Source organism: Ptychodera flava (genome assembly GCF_041260155.1).
Source record: "Ptychodera flava strain L36383 chromosome 3 unlocalized genomic scaffold, AS_Pfla_20210202 Scaffold_26__1_contigs__length_13983176_pilon, whole genome shotgun sequence".
Classification (NCBI taxonomy): domain Eukaryota; kingdom Metazoa; phylum Hemichordata; class Enteropneusta; family Ptychoderidae; genus Ptychodera; species Ptychodera flava.
In genome coordinates this window covers 12,184,793-12,201,086 of record NW_027248280.1, presented here as the reverse complement: position 1 = coordinate 12,201,086, position 16,294 = coordinate 12,184,793, and the positions used below count along the sequence as shown (strand labels likewise).

At 39.3% G+C, this 16,294-nt stretch overlaps 1 long non-coding RNA gene across 1 annotated transcript; it reads right to left on the bottom strand.

The window, feature by feature from the left end:
• Window positions 1-206: 206 nt before the first annotated feature.
• On the bottom strand, window positions 207-6,355 carry LOC139126019 (uncharacterized). The gene is made up of 4 exons (XR_011550435.1): window positions 6,242-6,355; window positions 4,843-5,015; window positions 1,771-1,983; window positions 207-587 (listed from the first exon to the last, which is right to left on the bottom strand). It is a non-coding gene; the product is annotated as an uncharacterized lncRNA (long non-coding RNA).
• Window positions 6,356-16,294: the final 9,939 nt, after the last annotated feature.

Sequence of the window (16,294 nt, the reverse complement as noted above, 5' to 3'; positions counted from 1 at the left end):
AATTCAACTGAAATCAGCTGATGGCACTCGAGGCTATATAGCATGAACCTAACAGTGATCACATACTAAATGAAATACACACATCTTTCACAGTTTGTAAACTGATCAGAAAAACATACACTGTTGAAACGATTGCCTACATGACGATGAACAGCACACTTCCAGCACAGCACTACTAAAGTGACACTTATCTGGTCATTGAGGATGTTGTCTTACATCACCGTAGGGAACAGTCAACCAATGGCCATCGTCAAAGTATGTCATGTGATATTATTAATGAGTGTCTACCATTGACATGTAAGAATTTCCCAACACCAGCATTACATGTATAGCTGACACATAATTGCACAAATATTTCTGATATTTGAGACTGAATACACATGAGTTTTAATAGAGATCCGTGATGATATTTCATTGATGTGATAAAGCTAGAACATCCCCGAAAAAGGCACAAGAGTGATTGTTACTGCGAAAGGTCCAATCAAATCGCTGGAACCAGATCATCTCTAAATGAGGGCTTCTGTGGTAGACTGAATACCAACTTGAATGTGACACTACTTTTTTAGCCTTCATTATTCTTCATCATTCTGTAAGATAAAATAGATATAACAAAATCATCATAGTAACTTTTTCTGCGCTTTTTAGGGACATATCCTTCTATTAATATATAAAATAGAACTTCCCCATCTCAGTTCAACATCCTGAACCTGTACTTGCCACCACAATAGTTCTTAAAGCTGAATTTCCATTTTGCCAAGAAGACTGAAATGATCGTACCTTTTTTGGTTCATATTTTAGCCTAAAGTGAAACCAGGTAGCAGAGAAAGTCATGCACAGATAGATGAGAGCTTACATTTCTGCTATCCAGGATGATTTCAAGTTGAATCTATCAAGTTAAAACTAACAGTTCATGATCTCTGAGATGGTTTTGTCAAATGTATTCTGCACTAATTAGGAAAAAAATATTCTGGAAAACTGCTGTGTTTTTGACCTGCAAAACTACATGGAATGAAAGGATGATGAAATTATCTTGTATACATTTTGGTTGGTCACAAGGACAATGTCAGATGTATTGTTTTTATGTAAAAAAAAAATAATTTTCAGACCAAAGGAGTCTCCGTAATTTTACATGCAGGTTGTATTAAATTGTCAGCATAATATCCCCTATTTACAAATTTTTGGAAGAGTATAAAAAGAATATGTACAACTGACTGTTTATCAATCAATTTTTGTTTTTCTTCACAATTTTGATCTTTATCTGTCAAACATGAAAAATGGTTAGGACCAGACGTGTACAGTAAATTAACACAAATTAACATTGCTGGTTGAGTAGTTTAATTTGTACGCATACTTGAACATGTAGGAGACTTTTGATGAAATGCCTTTGGCATTCATAATTTTGATTTGGGCCCCCACTCCGTCTGCCATTTTTCACCAACCCTGTTGCTGGCTGAAGGTTGAATAATATTAATAAATATATGTATGTATATAATATGCATAATTGGAGCATTTTTGCCTATATTAGCATTGTTGTATGTCTATGCATTCTGTGTATGATCTAGAAAGTCTGAGTTTTGATGGCAATACAAACAAAATGTGTTCAGAGTCCTGATGTTAGTACTGTGTCTAGCAACATAACAAATAAATTCCACCTGCATGTCACTAGACTTGGGATGGTCAACTTGTTTAGTTGCTCATAAAGTTGCCTTTCTCCATCCTTGATGTGCTTGGGCCATTAGAATATCACAAGACGTATCTTATTCCTCATACCTTAGACAATGTCTTCATCTTTTCATGATTCTTATATAGTTTCCTTATCCTTTGTTCTTCATCATCTGTTATCATCTGTTACAGAAGTCTTCTGCATTCATAACGCCATCGCTTGAAGTCATTCATCAACCATGTTTTGTATGATGGTTGAACAAAAATCATGTGCAACTCTTCAATATAGGTCTGCCAGATAAATTTCTCCTCATCAGTGATCTGTATTAAATAAATTTTGGACAACATTAGTGGAAGTTAAACAATTAAGTTGTAGTATTATGTTCTGATTATATTGACTGCATTGCAGCCTACAATGTGTAAAAATGTATTTAGTCAATGATATTTCAGTAAGTCCAGAACTATCATATTTGTGGTTTGTGACACCCAAGTCTATTGAGAGAAATTCAATATTTGTGTTCCTCAGCTGCATACATGTATTTCTATATATCTAAGTACATATTATGTGATCAATAGTTAATTAAGTTATTGCAAAAGTAGTTCCTGTTCAAATCATCACATGATTATACATATTTCATAGACCCTCTTTATCACGTACTCATAAACACTTCTTCATTGTTCAATCGGGTTTAGGCAAAACATGAAAATCTTTTTGACGGTCAAAAGGCTAAAAAGGTACCAAGGTTTGTGCTTGAAACAATGTGTAGTTTTTTCAAACACTTATTCCAAAGAGTCTAGTGAACAGTTAATAAGCTGTCTGAGGTCACAGAACTGCACAAAGATCTACCGCTTAATGGCACTCAACATGAATTATCATGAGAGAACACAGGTAAGAAATTAAAGGGACTACCACTTTGATAACCTCTCAAGACTCTTTGACCCTGATGTGGTTTCCCAGAGTTGTTGTTTAGACTCAATTATACCCTGCTTTCTTTGATGTATACAGTTGAGAGAATGAAATATAGACACAATCACTATTGAATTTAATTCTGAAAAACAGTGGAATTCAAAGATTGAAATGGCTGGAGAAAGTCACGATAAAATACAGTGGAATTCAGTATTTGCAACTCAACATTATCAGAGCTGGCATATTTTACATACAGTATTAACCATAAACTTAGAGACTGGTCACTTTCTTTGGCTTTGGAGGCTAGGAGTTAGATTATTTTTTGCCGATGTCAAAAGGTGGATGCTCGTTCCCCTCCCCCTTCATTCAAACTTTGAAAGCAGGGTGACATCCTCCTGTGACTGTGGTAAGACAAGGTGATATATAAATTCAATATATATATCTATATATATATATATATATATATATATAATATATATATATTTTTACACACTGAAGATTTCTGAACTCAAGAATATATATATTCTGTAAAGTTCAGAAATCTTCAGTTGTGAAAACATTTCTGTGTGTCTGTGTGTCTGTGTGTGTCTATGTATATAAAAGGGACATTGAATGTGCCTTTTGGCCAATCAAGTTTTCTTCTCTGTATCTACTGCAGTTTCCTGTTCTACTCCCGACAGCTTGCTTGAATAACAAAATAATTATGGTTGGCAATATTTTCTGTATGTGCTTGTGGATGAAGACCATTTTTTATTGATGACAAATGATTTCTAGTCTGGAATTAATTCAATTTTAAACAATGACAATGCTGACTGTCTACGTATGGCTGTCCTGGACTTTTCATAAGCAGGGAGTACTACAACAAGAAACTGCAGTGGATACACAAATCAAAACCACACCCAAAAATTAATCAAACATTATAGATAAAAGATGACACAATGATTATGACACAGTAGCGATACTAAGTGTACCTCAAGATGCTTGTAGGAGTATAAGAAATTGTTGTTGGCATTAAAACTTGATACTCAGGCCCCTAAAAGCCTCTATAGATTATCCCTTGATAGGCTTGTGATCACAAAGTCCCACCACAGATGAGCATCTGTACATTAGTCCTTTTATATCTCAAGTAATTCTGTACATAAAGATCAATCATTGGAGCTCTTGATTACTGAAAGTGACCGTGCCTGCAGTTCTATTGCAGTTTGAGGTGATGGCACATTCAAACTCCTATATGTTTCAGTAATTTCTTTCACTTTCAAAATCAATATCATTGCACTTACTTTGCCTTTATCATAAAGGGTAGAGATGGTTTTAATGACATCGTCAACCTTCATCCTTGTTAGGTTGGTTCACCTATTGTGGGACACATATTTCATTTGGTATAGAATGCAAGATGACATCATTCACATCTAGCCATTCATTGTCTGTCATCCAGTCCTATGATGTACAAGTTACAAAGTTGCAATTAATGTGACATATTATATAGCAATAACATGGAAGACAACTCAAATTTTTTTTTGAAATGAACATACATATACGATTATTTATAACACACAAATATATGATCAACATATTGGGCCTTGTCAAGTATGTTGCCACAGAAGTACCAAGCGGACTGTACCATTATTTTTTAGGGGTGGCTGACAGTTGTGAGAGGCTGAATATGCGTGCTAAATGGAAGGGCGACTAGCAGTTGAGCGCATGTGGCAGTGGTTACATCTCCATTGGACAGTTTGTTTCTTTCCATTTACTGCAAGACCACCTATTGAAAAATTTGCCACATTTATTTCTGAAGATGTAAAAAGCATATTCACTGCATGCAAATTTTATTGCCCTGTGATGTCTTTTGCCATTTTGCACCCCACTTCACACATTCATGGAGCTAGTACCACATTCAGTAGTACAACTTAGTACAACTAAGGCAAACACATTTATTTAAACAGATTTTTTGAACTTAGTGAAGAGTGTTGAGAAGACAAAACATGACTTTAATATTGAACTAGTACATAGTTTAACTTTGGCAAACGTGCTGTCTATCGGCTATGTTCAGCCCTTTAAACCCACGAGGCACCCCTAATTAATGGTACTGTCCGCTAGGTATCATGTAATAAAAGTGAAAATTCCTACTCTGAATATATACAACACTACATAATCAAAGACGATCGATCATATTTAATTTAACTGCCCATGCCTTAATCTTTGTGCAACCTCTACAATTATCTACTTTGTCATTGATTTTTCACCAATACATGACATCAAGTGCACAAACCAACCTGAAGGATTTTCGTCGCTCAGTCAGATCAACAAAGGGATGTCTTGCATTTTCCTCAGAGTAAACCCCAAACTCGTAAACGTCATCATCCGGCACAGCCTTATTTTCTTGTGGTCCATGTTCATTCATTGTTTTCATTGCATGTGAGAATGAGCTCGTTTTGATTACTGTCCTCTGAAATCAAAGTGTATTAATACTCAACAATCAAGACAAGATAAGAGGGATTCCTACTTCTTTTCTTTTATACCAATTAAATGCCGCAATTTTTAAAATATTTTTGCTGGTCGTTTCACTGTGGATATAATGTATCTGGCATGATCCTATTTATACACAGTCAGGTCAATCCTCTATCACCTAAACCCTTACTAATTAATATGAACGACAGTGTTGAGTAGTTGCAATTCATCTGGAGCGTCCGCGAGTATAAGATTATGCATTCAAAATAACAATAAAAAAACACGAAGATTTTGAAAGTGATTAACGTGGTCGACATATAAGTAAACTATGTTTTAAAATTGAATTGTGCAAAACCCGGGTGCAAAACTTACTGATTTTAGTTGTAGAAAAGTATACGTCACTGTCAAAGTCCCATTTTGTGGAGGGACTGTAGCTCATTCTTTATTATTTGTTCGTGTCGGCTACATGGACGATCTGCCCTGTGGTCACATGAACTTGAGGTTAAACGCCTTTTAAACATATCTGCGGTACTGGGGATTATATCTTTATGAGCTGCAGTGCACGTCACGTGTGATGCTGTAATGTCATGAACATGAATCCCCGTAATTAGACTGGTTTGGCTACGCGTTTTACGTGAATGAACGCGAAGAATCCAGTAGCGTTGCCGTACACGTAATCAGTATGGCTACGCGTTACGACTAGTAGCTCTGCATGGCAGGGCTGTGTGTTACCAGCGTTATACGGCCTCCACCACATGTGGTGGGTGGCCGTATAACGCTGGTAACACGGAGCCCTGCCATGTAGAGCTACGCGTTACGTCGCCTGTTCGTGTGGCACGCGTAAAAAGTGATTCGGCTCGAGTCCCCGTAGTCTGTTTCCGGATCACAGGGATAGCTCAATAGCACACTAGGCGCTCGATTATCGATAGTTGATCTGCTGAGTAGATCGATTTTCGGCTCGGAGCTAGCTCCATGATCTATCGACCCCGTAGTCGATATGCCCGCCACAGCAACCTAAATACTCAATAATCACTAGCCCTGCGTACGATGCTGTGTGTTCCGCTACAGCTAATCGCCCCGGCCCCGCTCACCACAGTGGTGAGCGGGGCGATTAGCTGTAGCGGAACACACAGCATCGTACGCAGGGCTAAATAATCACATGATATGGGTTTTCAACTGGCCGTGCGCTCACACAAAACATTCAAAAACTACACTACCATATACCTTGTTGGATCAGAAATTTAACCATCTTCTCGAAAATCACGCTGATCAACATGGTACTTGCATCGTCTTGAAGAAATCGGCCGTGTGTTGAGGCCAAGCGTTCTGCAGAACGATTCTACCGTATGACGTAATTTATTCTACTGCTGATTGGTCATTTATACGGCACCAGTGACCTATCGTGATGACCTTTGTTTCAGTGATTTTCGCCCGAGTGTTTATGCATTGTCATGGGTGGCATGAGATAGCGGCGGATACGAACGCTAATTCCTCGCATAAATAGAGAAAAGTTTATATATAAACGTTTTGCTACCTAAATATGAGAATAAATTCACACGATTACAATTATGTGAAAACAGCTGTCTCCATGTAAATACGCGACGCCAGCTTCGTGTAGGCTTACGTCGAGAAGGTATGCACAAGTTGGTTCCCAGACACTTCGCACCAAAACCACTTCGCACCATACCATCTCGTCCCATACCATTTCGCACCAAAACCACTTCGCACCAAAACAACCTCGTACCAAAACCACTTCGCCCCAAAAGTCACGTCGCCCCAAACCATTTCGCCCCCAAAACAATGCAACTTTGCCCCAAACTTATCGCTAACCGGTAAAGCTGAAAATAACCAACAACTGCTATCGAAGTTTCCATCACTTTTCTATCATCCCAGGACACAGTGAAATCTTGAAATTGTACACATTTCGAGGAAATGACATCGTGCGATTCCGCGCACGGCACCTGAGTTGTAGCATTGAGTAGTTTGCGTGTTTCTCCTTTCTTAGTCTACTGTTTATCGTTTCATGCATCGATAAATGTTTCCGTGGTAGCCAACATAAGTTGCATGTAAAATCAACGTTATGATACATCGTGGCATCGTTGTTTTAGGACGAGTTGATGGTATGACTTTGGGCAAAGTGGTTTTAGTACGAGGTGGTACTTGGGGCGAAGTGGCTTTGGACGAGGTAGTACTTGGGACGAGGTGGTTTTGGTGCGAAATGGTTTTGGGGCGAAGTTGTGTGGGGCGAACTGGTTTTGGTGCGAAGTGTCTGGACCCCCACAAGTTGATGGCTAGAAATTTGTGACGTTACGCGTTCACGTTCACGTACAACTTGTATACAAACCTGTCTATTGTTCACGCACCCACCACGTCGACGACGCCTGTCGTAGCCAAAAGTTAGCCTTTTTTGTAATCCCATGATTTACATTTCCTTCAATGCAATTACAAAAACAAGTCTTTATGATGATTCCGTAGCTCCTTTGTTACGGAAGGAAACGAGTTTACTAAAAGCGATCAACTAGCGTAAATTAAGTGCTCTGATAATAACTCACCCGCAAAATGTCTCCGAATGTTTCACCATAGCTGTGGGTGATGCGTATTCTGCGTCGCATATCACAAACCAACGTCCCTTCAGCCGATGAATGGCATTGCTGCGCGCCAAGTCCATCTGCAGTTATGCTGACAGGTTCCATTCCAAGTACAACAAACTATTCAAGAGAAACTATGCTCAAATGCTGATATGCACTCGAAGCCAAAAGGTTGTTCTTGGTGGTCCGTAAGTTTGAATTTGGCGCCTTAGCAGTTGATTTGTGGCGCTCATTCTTGCCGGTACGCTATTGGTCGGTGTTTCGTCTCGTTCAAACATTTCATTATCAATGCTGATAACTTTGGTTCGGATTAAATATAAACCAGAGTCTTTCCGGTGCTGCGCGCCGAATGGTCAACGGTAAAGAAAGTTAATATCAAACGACCAATCTCAAATGTTTGCATTAAATATTATTGGAGGCATGCAGGAAACTAATACCAGCTCAAATAGATGAGCAGATTTTGTGTTACAACTGGAGCAAATATGAGAAAACAAGCTGTTAAAGACAATAAGAAAATCAAATGGTCTCAGATCCAAATCCGCACGCCTATACCAACAGTGTTTTCTCTGCATGTTCATTGAAAGGGGCATGGCACTCTGCAGACTCTGTTCCCATTCATCAAAAGTAGGGATCATTCTTGACATTTTAGGGGGCAGTCACTTTTGATGTTGACAGCACCTTCCTATAGGAGGCCCGTAGCATTACAGTTGGGTTGTCTAAGCTCCATATGCAGGACCCGTACTCGACCTCATGATGTTTGTCAGCTTTGTGGGGTGCTGTCGATTTGTCATCCGCAGGTTTCCCCGAATCACAATTTGACGTATTTTCTTCCTTTGACACAATATGGTTTGAATTTAGGGGTTTTAAATCCATGAAATTATGCGCCGATCCCAGGGCGCCGAACAAAACGATCGTGTTGCAATGCATTGCCATCGAGATCGATCGTCACTTCAGCGCACGCGCGTAAGCTTGGCTAAAGCTGGAATTTTCCACATCATTGATATAGTGTTTCCAGTTTTGCTTTCAAACTTTATCGTTATCAAAACATGAACTGATGAACATAAAATTGCGCTAGTATCCATGGAGACTGAACAAAAACTACGTCGTTGGCTATTTTTTGTCGATGCATACACTCCTCGTCATGCATGTCACCAAAGCTGAATGGCAGGCGATATTTTGTCTTTTAAGACGGAGTATTGATGACTGGAAACATATACCCTCTAAAAAACGGGGTCTATGCTAGAAACAACGACAAGTTCACAGGTAGCTACACTATACGATTGCTCACCCGATCAAATGTGTGGGCATCTTTGCTCGATGTGTAATTTGTGCGCAATTTCCGCGCTGTCAGTAACTTTTTTTCGGACAGAACAATGGTTCGAATGCGCAAATGCGTAGTCGAGAGAAAACCCTGAATATGATACCCCGTTTAAATATTTTCACCCATATTTCGTCACGAAACATGTCAAACATTCACATATTTATGTAATATTACATACGTACAATTTACTTTTCTATCATCTACTTTTAATTATTTAAATGCCAGCATTTTAAAGACAGCTGCTATAATTCTTCACATCATCGAAATTTACATCCAGACCCCGTAGGAGTTGTGATATCATAAAGGGATTTCAAACAAGACGGAGATTTAAAACGTCAGCATGAACGCTCGGTGTCGGACACTGGCAATGAACTAAATGTATTCCGATCGGAGGAGGTCTATGGCCTAACGACAATGTGATTGGTCCGGATTGCCGTGCTTTGACGCGTAACATCGGCCGTGGTCGCATGGTCCGATATGGTTGCAAAAGCCTCGACGTCAAATAATCGTCGACTTTTATGCAGAGGAAATGTCAAACTATTACATTAGTGAAGATCGTTTGCAGAATATTAACATACAGTTCGGATAGCTCCAAGGATTACCGCCTATAAAACTATATTTACCCTTTGTATTGTAGTAACATGTATGCCCACATGAGGTCTACTAATAATTCTTAACAAAATCTCGAAAATGTTCTCAGCTGTCTTGATAGCAGATGAGTAAGTCGAGCTAAAGACATACGCGATCACAAAACGATTCATTTTCCTCTTGGAAAATGTTGGAACAAAATCAGTATTGGAAGAGTACTTCCGTGTATACACTTTTGATGGAACAATCTGTGCTAGCTGACAAGCAGCTTGCGTGTTCTATTCGGTTATTCTTCAGCGTGACTTCATATTTCGGCAAAAGCAGCTTGATATATTACCTTACAGTTTCCATAGTCATCATGAGCTAGCAACTGAGGACACCGCGACATTGCACTCTTATATGATATCGGATATGTGCGGATACTAGACTATACAATATCGAAATTAGATTGGCCTGACCAGATCTTCAATGGTGGTTAAATCTCCCATATATTGGACATTTACCCGCTGGTCCCGCGATTCGACAAATCTTGGCAAGATCTGAAAGGAGGTGAAATCTCCGATATACCTCGGATATTTACTCACGATTTGAGAAATCTAGTATCGTCTGGTATCGAAGTTAGAGCCAGTCTTAGGAAATCGGTCTCGCCAGATCTGTGAGGGTGAAATCTTCAATTAATATATCAGATATTTACCCGCGATTTGAGAAATGTAGAATCGTCCAGTGTCGAGATTAGAGTCAGACTACAGAAGTCGGGCTCGGCAGCAGATATGTAAGGTTGTGAAATCTCCGAGATATCGGAGATTTACCAGCACTTTGACAAGTCTAGTATCATCTAGTATCGATATTAGAGTCGCCGATAAATTGAGGGTAAATATAAGCGATTTCTCAGGACCGGCGTGTCTAGGGTACAAGGCAAGTCATTCTAGGATCATAGTCTTCTAGTATCGATATTAAAGTCGGTCTTGATCAGATCTGTAAGGTGGTGAAATCTCCTATATATCAGATATGTTCCCGCGCTATGACAACTTGAAGTCTATAGTGTCGTCTAGTATCGACGTTGGAATCAGTATCGTATCGTCAAGTATCGAAATTAAAGTCGGGCTACGGAAGTCGGGCTGCAGTTCTGTGTTCCCGGCATGTCTAGACACAAGGCAAGTCATTCTAGCATAGTCTAGTATCGATATTAGAGTCCCGAAATTGCTGATATTTAAAATCTCGATACTAGATGGTAAAATTTAAAAATTGTGCAAAGTCTCGCCTTCATGGGATTACCGGCATCCAACATCACTTTATTACAGAGAATATACAAAACTGTGCTGCACATTTAATTGCACAGGTGAAGAAACAAGAACATATATCTCCTATTGTGTGAAAAAATTCCGCTGGCTGTCAGTCTTGTACAGAATACGATGGTTTTCAATCGGGCTCGAACCCACAACGCACGGTACCCAATCACTTAGCGGCAGAAGAAAGCATTTAGTCCTCACCGACAAGGCTGTGGACGGTTCTACGAGTCTACTGCAATCATCGAACGCAGTAACCTTTCCAGATATCTCTCCGTTCAGGAGATGGATTATCTCTCAAAACTCCACTGACACAACTCAAGTCATATGGTGAACGATTATTTTCATATGCTGCATTTTCATATGCTTTTGGAATGGGGACTTGGTCATATTCGTTCTGTATCACGTACATGTAGTTTTCAAATCCAGACTTTTTCGAGAGAGCGTATCTGTGTGACACTGTGTAAAGCGCCAGTGAATTTTTTGACGGATACCAGGCGCTATATAAATTTATTGTATCGTATTAGCGTCTTTGGTTTTCCTCAGTTTTCGATCATCTACTGTAGTGGATCATTTATAAACAACTCATTTTTCACCCTTCAATCATGGGAATGACATTCTTTATTCAATATGTTGATCTCAGACTATAAGAAAGCATTACTTTCACCGACTGTGAACTTCTCCCCTATCCTGATGTAAATAAATAGCATCACCTATACTGAATCCCATCTTTTGTGAATCGTAAACTTCCTCGATTTGCAAACGTCATCGACAAAAACGTAAAGCAAGCTCAATTATTTGGCAATTGTAAAGCATCTGCCAAACCTCGAAACTTCTTTTTTACATGATTCAAGAGGAGTAGACTATCAACTTTTTGAGGCAGGGTTAAACGCGATCGCCGGCTAAGTATATATGGTCTCCTCGCTCGTCAAATTAGTCAAGTGCACTGTGCGACTTCTGTCAACACCAAGGAAATCTTACGATTCACACTACATATTAGTGAGGAAAGCGAATATTTTTTCCAACTTTTACATGATATCGGATATTTACGGCTACTATAGCAAGACTGTATATGTAATCGAAATTTTAGGTTTGATTCTTATTCATTACGTTATTTAGAATCAGACAGGAATTCTTGAAGGACCGGCTGCGGAAGGTGACCGTACGTCCAATAAAAAGGGCAGGAACATGCCACTTTATGCGTACAATAAAGTATACATTCGAAGTTAACATTAATTGTCATTTGTATTTTGAGAAACTCACGATCACGGTTGAGCAACTCTGTTATCTGCCTGCCATTTTATAAGTCTTGTATCGCCTAAAATCCGAGTAAATGCCACACTGAGGAAGTCGTGTTGCATGGGCCGAATCTGTGGATTCGTCAAACCACCGATAGATTTCAAATATTTACCGGTGATTTCATGAGTCTAACTGTCATCCAGTATCAAAGTTTAGTGTTGGATATAGGAATGCATGCTGCTCCAGAGATGTCGACAGATTTTGTAGTTTCCAGTATGAAAAAAACATTACCATCAATGTTTAGTATTTTCTGGTGTTAATATTGGAATTCGGCATGTATCAGGTACACGTCGTGAATTCAGCAGACCCAGTAATTAGTGAACTCAACGTACAACTTGTGTTACGTTATTGTAGCATCATATTTTATCGATTTCATGATCCCTCAATTGCAAGTCTAATTCGATTAAGCATCATTGTTTTCAAAGAACCAGCGCCTGCCGAGTTAAAGGTATAGAAAATCTAGTATCAATTATATTTCTGCACATATATATCGGCGTGCGCAGACTTGACGTTTTGGCTGCAGGAGCCAGTGATAAAACTCCATTACAAGAGACTACACAGTAAATATCGTTTATTAAATGTGCAAAGCCCCGCCTTCAAGATTGGTAGTACCACGACGTGACGTCTGCATATAAAGAGGAATACTGGTATCATAAAGTTCCTTAGATAACGCAATCGTCCTGTTGTAAAGCTAGTTCCAACGGAAAGTCTGCAAGTACGGATTGGTTCATATTTAATTGGCACACTTTCGTTCTCGAAACGGGCACTACAGCAGCGGCGACCAAACTTCCATAGCCGTCGAAATTCATCGTGAATGTCATAAATTTTTTCCTGGTGTGAAAAATTGTGCAATTTGAGTCATTTTATATGACAAGGGAATATGGTTGTGTTGCTCATTCATGCTCTACATGGTATACTAGTACCAGGCTTGTATGTACTTCTTGTCTCAGGTTAAACTATCACGGGTACGCAGATAATAGGTTTCAGGCCAGCTGTACTGCAGTGATTTTCAATGACGCGTCGGTATTAATCTTCAAATAGTGATCTATGAGTGGTTGTCTGGAAAATATGAGTTATTGCAGCGTATGCCTCGTCCACAAAGTCAAAATGACGAAACGTTGCGATCGCGAAAATTCGACAACTGAATGTCATATAAGTCTGCCATTTCAACTACCGCCCGGCCGGAGAGCAGCGTACTCTTCAAAAGATATCATATTTTCCTTAGTTACATGACAAATGTAATCGAAATTAGTTTGCACTTTGATGGGACGGTGAGGGTTGTGGACTTTCCAGCCCAGCGTCAAACCTGCTCTTGAGATTATGAAAGAGTGATGTACAATTATAGCACTAGTGTGATCGACGACAGCGCACATATCACGTCGACAGAGTCGGATTGTACGGATAGAGATGATTTCTCGCAGGCTTTCAATGGATATATAGATTCTGTACTTAATAAACTTGTCACTGGTCCCAAAGATTTCGCCAAGTTCGTTGCGTCCAACAGATTTGATGCAAAATGCAACTTGAAAATTATCGTAATATATATGAATACAAACCGAAACTGAATGCCCTTTCACTCTGGCTTTCTGTGGTGATTACAGCAACCATATGTTTATGGTCGAGGTCAGGACGAACGTGGATACATCTAGACCATGTCTTATACATTCACTTCTCCTAGAAGTATGAGGTACTAGTTGTAAATGGCGAGGGTTTTCTACTAAAATCAGTACTCAGTCCTAGTGACTCAGAAGTGTTTCGTCCTAACAAAGTAAGACTTCACTGACCAGTGAGTAGAAACGTTCATATCTGTCAAAATGTAAGACTCGACAGACTAAACCGTGAAACAAATATAGTTCGATATGGTATGTAGAAAAAATTCAACTGTCTTGTCTGAGCCTTTCTGCAAGGACATTAAACTTAACACGTTATGTTATGCTGTCTCTGAAACCACGGCTTCTTTGCTGGTACTACTGAAGTTATAACAATTATGTTTATTTATTTATTGACTGGTTGGCTGGAAATACAGGGTTAAGTCGCATTTTCAAGTATTTCATTGCGAAGTCGAAATATTAAGAGTAAATATACGAATGAAACTCGGTTGCTGTAAGATGATTTCTGTGATTTTGGACAATCATTCACCCCATCGTCACAGGTGCTAGAGCGGTATTTTCAATTTCTGGCTCTTCACTCATTGAGAGGGCGTTTACCGAGTAGACGCACTGTACTAGTTCTCCCATCTTTTACGGTAAAAAAGACAAACCATAGCAAGGTGCATTGGCTGCACTTAAAGGTAGCATGAAGTTTTAGCAAACGCCAAATCTCTTATCGAAGACGGTTACAGATAATACAAAAAATTAATAAAGTCACATGGTAACGATGCCAACCTCTCTATCCAATGCAATGCACCGGGCAAAATTTTGCACTCCTGTCCTACATTCAGACCACCCCGTAGCCGTATCAATGTTTTAAAATTTTCTCCACTCAAAATATGCATGAGCAACTTTAATGAATTGGTTGGTAACAATCATGATAATATCGATTAGTGGTTCGTTTAAGACTGACATTAGACATGTTATTTTTGATGGCTGTTTTTGTTGATTTGTTTATTTTTATTTTGTGTGTGTATCCTACACTCGACTTTATTTTAGTTTTGTAAACATTTTTTATTTTTGTTTGGTTTTGTTACTGTTTGTTTACTTTTTGTTCACTTTCACGCAGCGTTTTATTTCAGCTTTCTTTTGAGTTTTCGAGGAACCTGTAAATAGATGAATACATAAAATATAGCCTATCATTCATAATGGCTTTAACGTACAGTCTGGCGGGTGAAACTTCAGGTATTCCTAAGTCATTCGCCGTGGCCTTTGCAAAATGATGTATTTTGCTATCACAGTGAATTTTGCCTATCTAACTTGTCCACCAACAAGCGCATTGCAGCATTATTCAGTTCTCTTTTTCATGCTCATTTTGGATTTCGAGATAAAGATTTGTTTCAGTGGTTTATTATCATTACAGGAAGTTGTTACAGGCTAATTGTTTATGCGAAACTAGACTTGGTTCAAGTCTGTGATTTGTGAATGTTTGAGCTTGGTGAACACAATGATTTGTGTTCTGTTTTCATGTGAAACGCGTGAGTGGGGTGAACGTTATGCAGGGGAGTTTCTCCCGGTGAATCCGGAGGACACCGCGACATTGCACTTTTATATGATGATATCCGATATTTACGGCTACTCTGAGACTATACAGTATCGAAGTTAAATTGGCTTGGCTAGATCTTCTACAGGTGGTGAAATCTCCGACATACTATTTACCCGCGATTTGACAGAATCTAGTATCGTTTAGTATCGAAGTTAGATACAGTCCTTGGAAGTCGGGTTTGGCAAAATCTGTAAGGTGCTGAAATCTCCAATATATATATCGGATATTTTCCCGCGATTTGACAGAATCTAGTATCGTTTTGTATCGAAGTTAGATTCAGTCCTTGGAAGTCGGGTTTGACCAGAACTGTATAAGCTGGTGAAATCTCCGATATATATCGGATATTTACCCGCGATTGAACAGAATCTAGTTTCTTCTAGTATCGATATTAGAGTCCCGAAATCGCCGATAAATATCGGGTAAATATCGGCGATTTCACAGACCTTGCGTGCCGAGGCACAGGGCAAGTCATTCTAGTATCGTCTTATATCGATATTAGAGTCCCAAAATCGCCGATAAATATCGGGTAAATATCGGCGATTTTACAGATCCGGCGTGCCGAGGCACAGGGTATCGTCTAGTATCCGATATTCAGAGTCCCCAATCGCCGAAAAATATCGTGTAAATAACGTCGATTTCACAGATCCAGCGTGCCGAGGCACGAGGCAAATCATGCAAGTATAGTATCGCTATTAGAGTTCCCAAGTCGCAGAAAAATATCGGATACATATCGACGATTTCACTGACCCGACGTGCTGGGACACAAGGAAAGTCATTCTAGTACCGTCTAGTATCGATATTAGAGTCCCAAGTCGCAAATAAATATCGGGTAAACATCGGATATTTCACAGATCGGGCGTGCCATGATGATGGCACAAAGCAATTTATTCTGGTATCGCCTAGTATCGATATTAGAGTCCCCAAATCGCCGGTAAAATATCGGCGATTTCATAGACCCGGCTTCCCATGGGACAAGCGTATAGTTCATACTAGTATTGTC